Below are 13,245 nucleotides of genomic sequence, written 5' to 3' on the forward strand. Positions count from 1 at the left end.
CATATGTGTGTGTGGTACTGGGAAGAGAACCCAGAGGCATCCTACCTCTGAGCTCCACTCCTAGCCTAATTTTTTTTTATTATTATTCTTTATTTTGAAACAGGGTCTCACTAAGTTTCTCAGGACCTCACAAGTTGCTGAGGCTGGCCACGAACCTGCAATCGTCCTTTCTCAGCCTCCCAAGTACTGGGATTACAAGCATGTGCCACCTTGCCCAGCTATAAAACATGGCTTTTAAAATTATTTTTGTGGTGCTGGGGGTTGAATCCATGGATATTCTACCTCCAAGCTATACCTGCAGCTCTATTTTGCTTTTTTATTTGGAAACAAGGTCTCACTAAATTGCTGAGACTAGCTTTGAACCTGCAATCCTCCTGTCTCAGCCAAGTACTGAGATTACAGGTGTGCTTTACCATGCCTAGCTAGCTTTAATTTAATTAATTAATTAATTTATTTATTTTTGTGGTACTGGGAATGGAACTCAGGGGCTTTTCTACCTCCAGGATATACTCCTAGACCTATTTTATACTTTATTTGGAAACAGGGTCTCACTAAGTTGCTGAGAGCCTCACTAAATAGCTGAGGCTGGCTTCGAATCTGTGTGATCCTCCTGTCTCAGTCTCCCAAGCGCTGAGATTATAAGCGTGCACCACCACACCTGGCCCTAGCTAGCTTTTAAATTAGTAATGAGAGCTAGGCATGGTGGCACATCCCTGTAATCCCAGTACTTGGGAGACTGAGACCAGATGATTGATTGCTGGTTAACACTTAAGCTCAGCAATTTAGTGAGACTTTGTTTCAAAATAAAAAGATTAAAATAGCTGGAGGTAGCCAGGTATGGTATAAACAGATTAAAATAGCTGGGGGTAGCCAGCATGGTGGCACACACTTGTAATCCCAGCATTCGGGAGGCTGAGACTGGAGGATCGTGGTTCGTGGGCAGCCTCAGCTACTTAGTGAGGTCCTCTGCAACTTAGTGAGACCCTGGTTCAAAATAAAGAATAAAAAATAGGACAGGGGTGTAGCTCTGAGGTCGAATGCCCCTGGGTTCCATCCTCAGGCCCGCAAAATAAATAAATAAATTAAATAAAATATCTTGGGGTATAGCTCAGAGGTAGAACACCCCTGAGTTCAATCCCAAGTGCCAAAAGATAATTAGTAATGGGGCTGGGGTGTAACTCAGTGGTAGAGTACATGCCTAGCACACTTGAGGCCTGGGGTTCATTCCCTACACCAAAAATGAATAGATAAAATTAATAATAAGTATATTATGTTAAATGTGTACACAATGAAAAATTGTGACCTGAAAAGACTGTCAAAAAACTAAGATACATTATTTTTCAAATCTTTCATTAGCCTCTACTAAAATTATTTAAAGGCTATTACCACATTGCACATCTCCAAATTTTTGTCTTTTCTACATGTCATTTTATTAATTTTAGTATCCATATTTCAGAAATAATGTGGCTGTATTCCACTGAAATAGGCACATCAATCCACATCTTGCTCTTTTTGTTTCTATCTGCAGTTCTATTTAAATTCAGCGTATCCAACCACAAAAGGTGTTAGAAAATTCTATTTCAGGCTTATAAGAAAAAGTACAGCAGAATGTGATTCAAAGCTTAAGCTGTATTTATTTCTGCTCCTCTATAGCTAACATTCTACCGAAAGTTAACTGAAATAATTATTGTAGGAAACCAGTGGTTGCAAGGTTATCTCCACTCTAAGCCCTTCTCTGTAGGAAGTGTGAGGACGTTGGTGAGGCAGTGCCTCCAAGATGAGGATACTGGAGGAGAATACTGGAATCATGTCGAGTCCACCATTTGGATGATACCAACATCTGTGCCCACCTGTAGCAACTCTGTTCAGTCTGTAAATGAGACTGAACAGAGACTGAATTGAGGCTCCAGTGTGTTCTCTGGCAGCAGAGGGGGAAGCATGTAACTTCCTAATGGAAAAGCAGTCACAATGTCCCATTTGAAGCAAGGGAGAGGACAAACCTGGTATGCAGTCCACTAAAAGTTCCACAGGGTATGTTACCTCAGCTGGTTTGGCTATAACAGTCGTGCATTAGACTGTTTTTTAAAAAAGTAATTCTTGGAAAAGGTGTGAAATGGAAATAGCCTGTTCCTAAAAGATTAAATGGAAGGAAAGCTTAGTAAGCCATATTTCCAGTTATGATATATACCTTACAAAACAAAAAGAATATGTATGCAAGTGAGACACAAAGGGTGTGATATACAGTTAAAAGAAATAAGAATCCTAAAACACTAACACTTATCTCCTTGGAATAGAAGTGTCAGAATCCATGTGTAGCTACACCCATGCTTTGTACTAATCCCCTAAGGGTTTCTGAAGTTTAAGGAAACACCAGATCTTTCCTACACAGTAATTTGCATTTACATAACACCTTTCCACTAATTTACTCAAACACTTAACAACTACTAATTGAATTTCTAAATGTCCCTAAGAGACATCTCTTCTGGTAAAACCTATCCAGTAAAATTCTATTTCCAGTTGGAAGGAAGGAAGGGAGGGAGGGAGGGAGAGAGGGAGAGAGAGAGAGAGAGAGAGAGGAAGAGAGAAGAGAGAAGAGAGAAAGGAAGTCTGGAGCTGAAGGTATAGCTCAGTGGTAGAGTACAAATCCAAGGCCCTAAGTTTGATCCCTAGCGCTGCAAGAAATTGTTTTCCATAAAGTAGGGGAAAATCTTAAAACCAAGGAATCTGCATTTAGTCCCAAATCAGATAACCAAACATCTTGGACTGATTTTTGGACAGTTCCCTGATACTGCTAACTATGAAGTATTCTGGTTCCCAGAATGGTCCAAAACCATTCCCACAACTTAATGAGACCCTGTTTCCAAATAAAGTATAAAATAGGTCTGGGAGTGTAGCCTAGAGGTAGAAAAGCCCAATTTCCACCGTAGTACCACACACACACACACAAAAGTTAAGTGTTATGAGGATGTGGAGAAGTTAGAAAATTTGTGCCCTGTTGGCAGGAATGTAAAATGGTACAACCACTATGAAAAATAGTATGGCAGTTCCTTAAAAAGTTAAAAATAGGGCTGGGATGTAGCTCTGGCAAAGCATTTGCCTGGCAAGTACACTGCCCTGGGTTCAATCCCCAGTCCACAAAGACAAAAAAAAAAAAAAAAAAAAAAAAAAGTTAAAAATAGAACTATCATAGGATTCAGCAATTTCACTTATGGGTATATACCCAAAAGAATTGAAAGCAAGTTCTCAAAGAGATATTAGCACATCTATCTTCATAGCAGTATTATTCACAAGAGCTAAAGTATGGAAGCAACCCCAGTGTCCACTGATGGATGAATGATAAGCAAAATAGGGTATATTCATACAGTGGAATATTATTCAGCCTTAAAAATGAAGGAAATTTTGCAATTTGCTACAGCATAGATAAACCTTAAGGACACCATTCTAAGTGAAATAAACCAAACACAAAAGTACAAACACTGTGATTCCACTTATAGGAGGTAATTTAGAGTAATCAGATTAATAGAGATAGTAGAATGCTGGTTGCCAGGAGCTGGTAGGGAGTAAAATAGGGAGTTACTGTATATATGTATAGTTTTGGTTTTATAGGATATAGTTACAGAGACGGATGATAGTAATAGTTGCATATTGTCAATGTATTTAAGACCACTGAACTGTACCCTTAGGTGATTACGATGACAAATTTATTTTATTGGCATTGGGGATGAAACCCAGGTACATTTTACCTCTGAGCTACACCCCCAAGCCCTATTTTATTCCTTTACCTTGAAACAGGGTCTAAGTTGTGGAGGGCCTTACTAAGTTGCTGAGGCTGGCCACAAACCTGTCATCCTTCTGTCTCAGCCTCCCAAGTACTGGGATTACAAGCATGCACCACCACACCCAGCTCTAAGATGGCAAATCTTATGTTATTTTGTCACATTCTTTAAAAATATAATGTCCCAATTCGAAAGCCTCTGGGTCCCTGACACCAAAGAAGTTGACTGCATATATGACAAATAAATGTCTTGTTTAAGCCACTGCTTTTTAAAATTAGTTGTTCAGCAGTGGAACCTATATCCTAGTCAATGCCAAACTAGTGTTATTTCTAGCCTGCCCCAACTCCACCTAGTCATAGAGAAAGCCATTAAAGGGAACATCATACCACTAGGATTCTGTGAGGATCTAATCACCAAAACATACACAATATCAATGTTTCCACTTTTTTAAACTACTATTATCACTCTCCTAGGAAGACTTTTTAGATAATTTTTTCCTAATCAGCCACCTCTTCATGAAATTCTATTGGCATAGTATGCATATTTAGGTACTGGATGACATCAAAAAGAATGTTTTTCAATCCCCAGGAAACAATTTTCTCCCCTTGGAGGTGGGTACCACCACTGAGAATACATCCTTTTATATTAATGAGCTGGTTGAAGATAGTTGCGGGAGAGATAGATACTTCAACCCTCATTTCCTGGTATCTTGACTAGAAATTGAGAGGTCACCAAAATGTGTGTGTGTGTGTGTGTGTGTGTGTGTGTGTGTGTTCGCGCGCACGTGTTTATATGATACTGGGGATTGAACCCAGGGTATTCTACCCCTGGCTATACCCATAGCCCTTTTTTTTTTCCTTTTTGTGGGTCTGGGGATGGAACCCAGGGGCATTCGACCTCCGAGCTATACCCCCTGCCCTATTTTTTATTCTTTATTTTGAAACCGAGTCTCACTGAGTTGTAGAGGGCCTCACTAAGTAGCTGAGGCTGTTCGAGAACCACAATCCTCCGGTCTCAGCCTCCCAAATGCTGGGATTACAAGCATGTGCCACCACACCCGGCCTACATAGCCCTTTTTTAAAATAAGGTCTTGCTAGTTTGATATGAGTCTCACTACTAGCTGAGGCTGTCCTTGAACCCGCAATCCTTCTGTCTCAAGAGGTGTACACCACCACACGAAGCTCAAAAGATAATGTTAAAAATCCTTTAATGAAGGCCAAATTTGTTACCTTCCTATGGAGGTGAATAACTTAATCTACCCAGTAAAGTCTCTACATAGCTTTTTGGATAGTTTGAGTCCAACAGCTTTCAGGCCTGGAGAGTAGCAACCAAGCCTGAGAATTCTAATGCATAAAGATCCCTGGAGACTAGGTCATCACTATCCATGCCTAGACTCAGGAAGGTTTGAGTGGAACACTGGATAGGTGTTAGTGAAATCCATCTGGCACTAAATTAGCCATGACTTAAGGCATGATAAAAATTCTGAATCAGGGTGTTAGAAATACATGTATTTCTGGCTGAAAGTCTTACTTCTTCCTACAGAAAAAAAAAAAATTCAAAGCTTGACAATACACCTTGGCATCTATTACTAGTGAAAATCTGTTTCTAAGATTTTTAGACACCTGTGAATACACCTGTTGTGCAGGGAATGACATTAGAGGAGTCCAAGGAAAGAAACTGGATGGACCAGCCAAGGCCACCGATTCTTGAACTACAACAGCTAACATTTAGTAATCATCAAATTTGGCAATGCACTTTATGTGATAAAGCATCATCATCTGCTTTAGTTGAATAGCGTGATTATTCATGTCCTCATTCAAAAATATATAATAGTTACTTGAGCCATGAAAATGAAAAAAGTGTAGGTGGTAACCATGGAAATAAGAAAAAGTACAGAAAAGTAGAAGAATAGCAGGTGTTAAGGAAGAAAATGAAACACAACCGATCATGTTTAAATACTAACTTAACTTCATAGAATCCTTAGATAATTCTGTGCCTGTGCTAATCTGCCCATAAATTTCACTATTTTAAACCACTCTGAATTTAATTAATACACAGTTGATCAAAGAAAGAGAAAACTACACTTCAAAATGTCTTTTCTGAAGACTCTCACAGGGAAATGACTATCTATACCAACAAATATTTCCAAGGAGAGAAAGAAGGAAGGGCAGCTCCTGTGCAACTCTGGAATAATCTATGAGCACTAAGAAACTTAATTACTAGGACTTGGCCTGAGTTTCTTAAGAACCAAGTGTCCAAACCAGGCCCAGAATAATGTTTTCGAAAGCCCAACTCTGTGGTGTCTTATATGAGTCATACCAAGGAGTATATAAAACAATCCAGTGGAATATAGGCAGAAGATGTTAGGATTTCCACTTGTAGTTACTAAAGTTAAATTTATATGTATATAACTGTGCATGGGGCCACATGCCTGTAATCCCAGTACTTGGGAGGATTAGACAGGAGAATTTCAGGTTTGAGGCCAGCCACAGCAATTTAGCAAGACCCTCAGCAATCTAGCAAGACCCTGTTTCAAAGTAATGTAATAAAAAGTGCTGGGGGTATAGCTCAGAGGTGGATTGCCTGTGGGTTCAACCCCCAGTACCACAAACAAACAAAACATATTGAACTGTGATATCACTAGTTTTTTTTTTGTTGTTTTTGTTTTTTTGTTTTTTTTGGTGATACTGGGGTTCCTAGAAACCCTTCTGCCTCCAGACTACACTTCCAGACCTATTTTATATTTTTTATTTGGAAACAGGGTCTCTTAAGCCAGTGTGGCTGGCTTCGAACCTGCGTAATCCTCCTGTCTCCACCTCCCAAGGGTGGGGATTACACGCGTAGCTCACTAGTTATTTTTTTAAAAAATCATTTAAACATAATAGTTTATAAGTAATCCATTTACATACAGGAATTTAGTATGTGGTAATTCAAAAGAGTGGGATAAGGATGATAACGTAACTGGCCAATTAGAAAAAGATTATGTCATACCTCTCTCACTCCACATTAAAAGGTACCATATTTTAAAATACTAGAAGAAAGTATAAAAACCTACAGTTCTGAAATGAGGAAGGTTTATGTAAGCAGGATGGAAAACCTAGAAACTATAAAGAAAAGGAAATGGATTTTTTTTTTTTTTTTGGTAGTACTGGGGGTGGAACCCAGGGCTTTTCTACCTCCAGGCTATACTCCCAGACCTATTTTTTTATACTTTATTTGGAAACAGAGTCTCACTAAGTTGCTGAGAGCCTCACTAAGTAACTGAGCTGGCTTCAAACCTGTGTGATCCTCCTGTCTCAGCCTCCCAAGCGCGGGGATTACAAGCGTGCGCCACCACGTCAGGGTAAGACATATTTAATCATATGAAAATGGAAAATCCCTACATGGCAAAAAAAAACCAAAAACACCACCATAATAAACACACAATAATGAGAAAATGTCTCTAATGTATATGACTAAAAGCCAATATATACCCATAATCTACAAATAATCCCTTCATATCAAGATTAAATCTAAGAGCTGGCCAAAGAACACAAAAGAAATATCATAGAAAAAGAAATACAATTCGTTGATAAATGCCTGATATCACTGCCTCTACCTCACCAGTAAATACATACAAAATAATTATATACTGGCAAAAACTAAAGATTTTTATTATTGGCAAGAACATGGAGAAAAAAGCACTGCAATACCTATTATTGGTTGTAGGAAAAAGTTACAGAATTTTTAACCTTCTTGGAATGCAGTTTGCCAATATTTATCACCATATAGGATATGAGCTCTAGTGATTCTATTTCTATAAATATTTCCCAAAGAACTATATACTCAAGAATGTTTTTACAAAGTTGCTTATAAGAGCATAACATCAGAAACATAAATGTCTAATTAGGTGGGAATAAATTTTGATACATTCATACAGGTAATTATTATTATATCAGTTATCTATTATTGTATAGCAATGCCATTCTAAACTTTAGTGGCTTAAAATAATAATAAACATGTATTATCCTCATAGTTTTTCTGTGGCAGATATTCAAGAGTTACACATCCCAGCAGCTCTGGCTGGGGACCTCACCTGGCTCAGCTAAAGGCTGACCTGGAGCTGGATGATCTGCTTCCAAGATGGCTCTCCCCATGACTGGCAAGGTTGCTGGCTAAAGGCCAGGTGCTGCTCACATGGCCATCTGCACAGGCTACTGGAGTGTCCTTGCAACAGTGACTGCCATCCTCCCTATGTGAGCAGTCTCAGCCAGCTGGTCAGGCCCTCCACAACTTAGTGAGACCCCGTTTTAAAAAAATAAGTGTTGCTCAGAGGTAGAATGCCCCCAAGTTCAATCCCCAGTACCTGCTGCCCTCAAACACACACAAAACTTATAAATAAAAGTCATGGTGCAAAATTTGAAAGAAATTCATATGATAGATAGGAAGCAAGATGAGGCCAAAGAGAGCCTGATTTGTGGCAATCCTTACAAGCTGTACTAAAGAGCTTAATAAAAGTAGGAAGCCACCAAAGAGTATATATGTTGGTATGACAACTCACTACATGGAGGATGACTGAAGGAACAGGAATGGAGGTGAAATCACAAGCTCAAAATAATGCAGATAAGAAATGATAAAATGGGTGGTAACAGAGGAGATGGAAAAAAGTGACAATAGACACAACAGGATGCGATGTTTGACTGGATATTCAGATTACACCATAGAAAGGCATCAAGGCTGGCTCCTATGTTTCCACTTGATCACTTAGATAAATGAGGCATGTGGAAGGAAAAGCAGGGTTGGAGATTTAAAAAAATTTTTTTAATTTTTTAATTTTTATTTTTTTGTGTGTGTGGTACTGGGGTTCCTGGAAGCCCTTCTACCTCCAGGCTATACTCCCAGACCTATTTTATATTTTTATTTGGAAACAAGGTCTCTTAAGCCAATAAGGCTGGCTCTGAACCAGAAAAAAATTAATTTTTAACATGTTGAATTTGAGGTGCTTGTACACATGGGAACATCCAACAAACAACAGATATATGTGACCTGAGGGTGTGGAGATATGCCTAGACATACAATTTTATGATTTATCAGAATAAATCAGTAGAAACTGGAATCATGGGCAAGAAAAGAAAATCTCTGCTTTGTTTTTTGGTGTGTTGTAATCAAACGTCATGATGAAATTCAGAGTGATAGACGCATATATGCACACAGCACTCAGTGAGCATCACTCAGGTCCCACCCTACTCCCTCAGCCTCCCTGTGCACAACATTTGAAAATCACAGATTTGTAAGTGAACAAAGAGTGGCCAGGTATGGTGGTGCACACCTGTATGCCCAGTACTTGGGAGACTAAAACAGGAGAATCACAAATAGAACACCCCTGGGTTCAATCCCCAGTAAAACACGCAGAAACACACACACACACACACACACACGCTGCGACTGAAATACCCAAAAGGTAGATGAAATAACACCTAGTCTATTGTCACAGAGGGCAGAAATGATCATGAGTACTCATACTACTAAGGCAAGTGACTTAAAAATGAACATTGTTCATGAAATAAGAAAAAAGCCAATAGGAGAGAGCTCTCAGCCTAGATCCAAAGGGAAGATACTACTCTGGGAAGTAAATGACAAACAGCATTAATGTCTTCTGGTGTAATGCTTCTCCAAGTACGTTGAACATACCAATAACCCGAGGATCATACGAAACTGCAGCTTTGATTTCATGGGTCTTGAGTAGGGCCTGAGATCCTGAATCTCAAGTGATGCCCAGGCTGCTTGTCCACAGACCACATTTTAAATAGCAAGATTCTGCTGTGCTTCTAATTTTAGTGAGCTAAGACTCATTTGGAGAATTTAACACAGATTAGCAGGCTGTCACCCCTACAGACTCTTAATTTAGTAGATCTGGATAGGACCAGATAATGTGCATTTCCTACAAGTCCCCAGATGAGGGTGCTAGTGATGCAGCAAGTTCCCAGATCACACTTTGGAGTTGCAGAGCTCAACTTCTCCTGACCACAGCAGAGAAAAAGTCAGGGGGTCCTAGTTGGCCTCCAAACATTCTTCAAACAAGCAACAGTATTCCTGTATATACCACTACTGTCAAGTCCATGACCAGAGATAATTCCTTTTACAGTTTCTCCCTGACTCCTAGTTCATATGACCAGAGGGGCCAAGGGCCTAGATTAACATACACCAGCAGAATTAAGGCTCATTTTTAATTAGCTTATTTACTCCCCAGAGGTAGGGGGGCAGGTCTACTTCTCATGAAAAGTCTCATAGCTTTATCCTGAAGAGCAAAACCAGTTTTGTAATATTAAAACAAAGCAAGCAGCAGCTGAAGAGTATTTCTTTACATGTTTTACAAGACACATTTTTCCCTAGAGGAAAAAAAAAAAAAAAAACAATGAAACTCTACCCAGTAAAAAAAAAAAAGGGTACCTGGGTGTGGTGGCACATGCTTTTAATTCCAGCATTTGGGAGTCTGAGACAGGAGGATCCGGGTTCACCTTAGCTACTTATTTAGTGAGGCTCTCTGCAACTTAGTGAGACCCTGTTTCAAAAAAAATAGGGCTGGGGGTGTCACTCGGAGGTAGAATGCCCCTGGGTTCCATCCCCAGTGCCGCCAGAGAGAGAGAGAGAGAGAGAGAGAGAGAGAGAGAGAGAGAGAGAGAGATTGATTCTATTTAAGGAAGAATCAATTCATGTTATGTATGAAGCATACAAATGTACTTTACATAAGGTATCGTAACATGAAAATTATAAATACACAGTCCCTGCCCTCAGTCCATTTGAGAGAAGATAAAACCATGACGAAGTATGACAAATGCCTTCTGAAAAGACAGCTGGAATCATTTTTACCAAAGTAACTCAGAAGATACCTCAATCCATTCCCCAGAATGTGCTTGGTATTAAAAGCAATGCACATACAAAGGAGGAGAAAAATATCCAGCAGGCAGGGTGTCTAGGAAAGGCTTACTGCATGAAGTAATTTCATCTTGGAATGAGATGGATTGGCCGCCTTTTCACAGGTGGAGGTCCCAGAGGGCCATTAGTCATCCGAAATCAATTAACATGTAGTCTGAGTATAAGCTGACAACTAAAAGATTTTTATCAGTTTTTCGCAGTGTGATTAGGAAAGGCATCTAGGTACAAGCACACTAGGACCCCTCAAAAAGGCTTGCAATACAGATTGGAGAAGATCATCACTCTGAATACTGGAGGAACTAGTCTCAATGAAAAAAAAAAAAAATGGACTAAACAATGACCGGAGGGCACCAATACTAGAGGCAAAAGTATCTCTGAGGATACTCGCAGACATCCAAGCTCAGTCAGAGGAAACGGGGTGCCTGGTGGAGGTGGGAGGAAGATGTCAAAACCGGGGGAGGTGGGGGCTTTCCTTGCAAAGCTAGGTCTTGTCCGAGTGGCCTGACTGCTCTATCCCGTCCTACCTCCCTTCCAGAACCTCTCGCCTCCAGCAGCGTATGGGCACAGGAGAGGGCAGAGGGATTAAGAGTCTTTTAAAAGAACAATCCACTCCACAGTTCCAAGCCTCAATGGCTCCCAGGCCCGCGCCAGTCTCAGGGCTCGGGGCCGCCGCTCTCGACCGTCTGCTCTGGAGCTACGCTCATTCAGAGCAACCGGGATTCCCCTTCCCCAGGCAGCCCCTCACGCTCTGGGCCCGGGTCACCCGCGCCTGAGCCGGCGAAGGCAGGCCCCAGGCCTAGCTGACCGCAGCCACAGTCGTCCCAGCGGCTCAACAAGCAGGCAGCTCCTGGGGCCGCCAGGCAGCGGAGGGGGCGGGGCCAAGAAGCGGAAGTGCGCCGCTTCCTTCCGGCCGGCGCCGCACGAGACGGGGCGGGGCGGGAGGAGGCGGGGCTCTCGTTGACGGGCAGCTCCCAGGACCTATGGGTGCAGCCGCAGCGGCCCAGCCTCCTCGGCGCGCCCCTTCCTTGGGGCTGCAGACACCCCCTAGCCCCCTATTCCGCCGCGTTGCATAAAGCTCCGCCGCTGCAGGGGCCTTTCTTTCCCGGCCGCGCGCTGCGACCCGCCGTGCGCTCTCGGTCCTCGGCGCCTGGAGCCCGGCCTGCCTCCTTCCCGCCCGGAGCCGCGCGTGAGGACGGCCGAGGCCGCAGGTCTGTGGGGACACGCGGACGCCAGGTTGCCGCGCGGCGCGCGAGGTCCTGCGGCTCGAGCGGGCGCCGCTGCGCGCTGAGTGGTGGCGTCTCGCCGGACCCGCGGGCGCTCGGGCCGCCCCGCCCGGCCGCGCAGCCCCAAGGCGCGGGCGCCGCCCCCGGCGTGCGGAGGGCCGGAGCGCGGGAACGGCCGCGGGGAGCGCTGGGCCGGGGGCTGGAGCTCCGGCCAGCAACTTTGCCCGGCGAGCGCTCCGCACAGGGCGCGGCGGAGCGGGGTCAGGGCTCGGACCCCGCGGCCACGCGCTGTCCCGGGCCAGCGGCAGCAGCAAGTGCCCGAGCTGTGGCCGCCGGGCGGTCCTCAGGTGCCGGCTGCTGGCGGCCAGGGGCCGGAGGGTGTGGCGCGCAGGTGAAGGGTAGGCCTGCCTGGCCGCGCCCGGGGTGGCGCAGTGCTGCGCAAGGTAGCCTCGGGAAGAATTGCTTGCAGTTCCTTTTTCAGACGTTTATGGGGCCATGCCTTCTCATTTGCAGGAGGAACTTTTTGTTCCATAGTTGCTGGGACGACCGCAGTCTAGACACAGAGTTAGCGTTTTTAGTATTTGCTGACTTTGTGTCTTTAACACGTAGAAGCGTGCACTTTGGTGTCTTTAAAACTACTCTCCCAGTTAGAACAATGCTGGAGAATTAGGCCGTTGGGGGTAAGCCCATCTCTAGCTGCAAGACTTGGCGAAAACTCCTTTCTCACTGCTCCAGCTTTTCCAGTGCTTGAAGGTACAGCACTTAGGCCTGTTTTTCTTCACACGATCTTTTAAATGAATGAATCGTATCCTGTCGCTCCATAGAGCACATTTTTATCTTTAAGAATTAACTGTTGAAACAATCATGTCAGGCTACTGATCATATTTAATAATTAGTAACACGCTACTCATTCAGAGGAGTGAAACAGAATGTTCCGGGGGAATGGAAGCAGCTTACTCACAGCCAGCACACCCCTGCCTCCCACTTGCAGGTTCCAAACTAGGCGACTGCTCCCTGCGGTTACTCCCACTGTTGCTCCTGGGGATAGCAACTGCCCTGATTGGCACACCCCCGCCGTCATCACCTCCAAGGCATAAAGCTTCAAGATTGAATTGTTTTAAAGAGCACAGGTGTTAACATTTCAGAACTCTGAAAACAATGCTTCAGTTCTTCCAAATCTGGCTGTCAACAAGTTTACTATTAAATCTCTTGCTCCCACACGGTCAGTTCTGTGGGCGAGAAAGACCTGTGGAACTATCGAAAATAATTTCTGTGTAATTATTCAACAAATGACATGCTTAGCATGTAATTGTGGTCCAAGAAGAGAAAAG

This window comes from Muscardinus avellanarius, assembly GCF_963383645.1.
Source record: "Muscardinus avellanarius genome assembly, chromosome: 10".
Taxonomy (NCBI): domain Eukaryota; kingdom Metazoa; phylum Chordata; class Mammalia; order Rodentia; family Gliridae; genus Muscardinus; species Muscardinus avellanarius.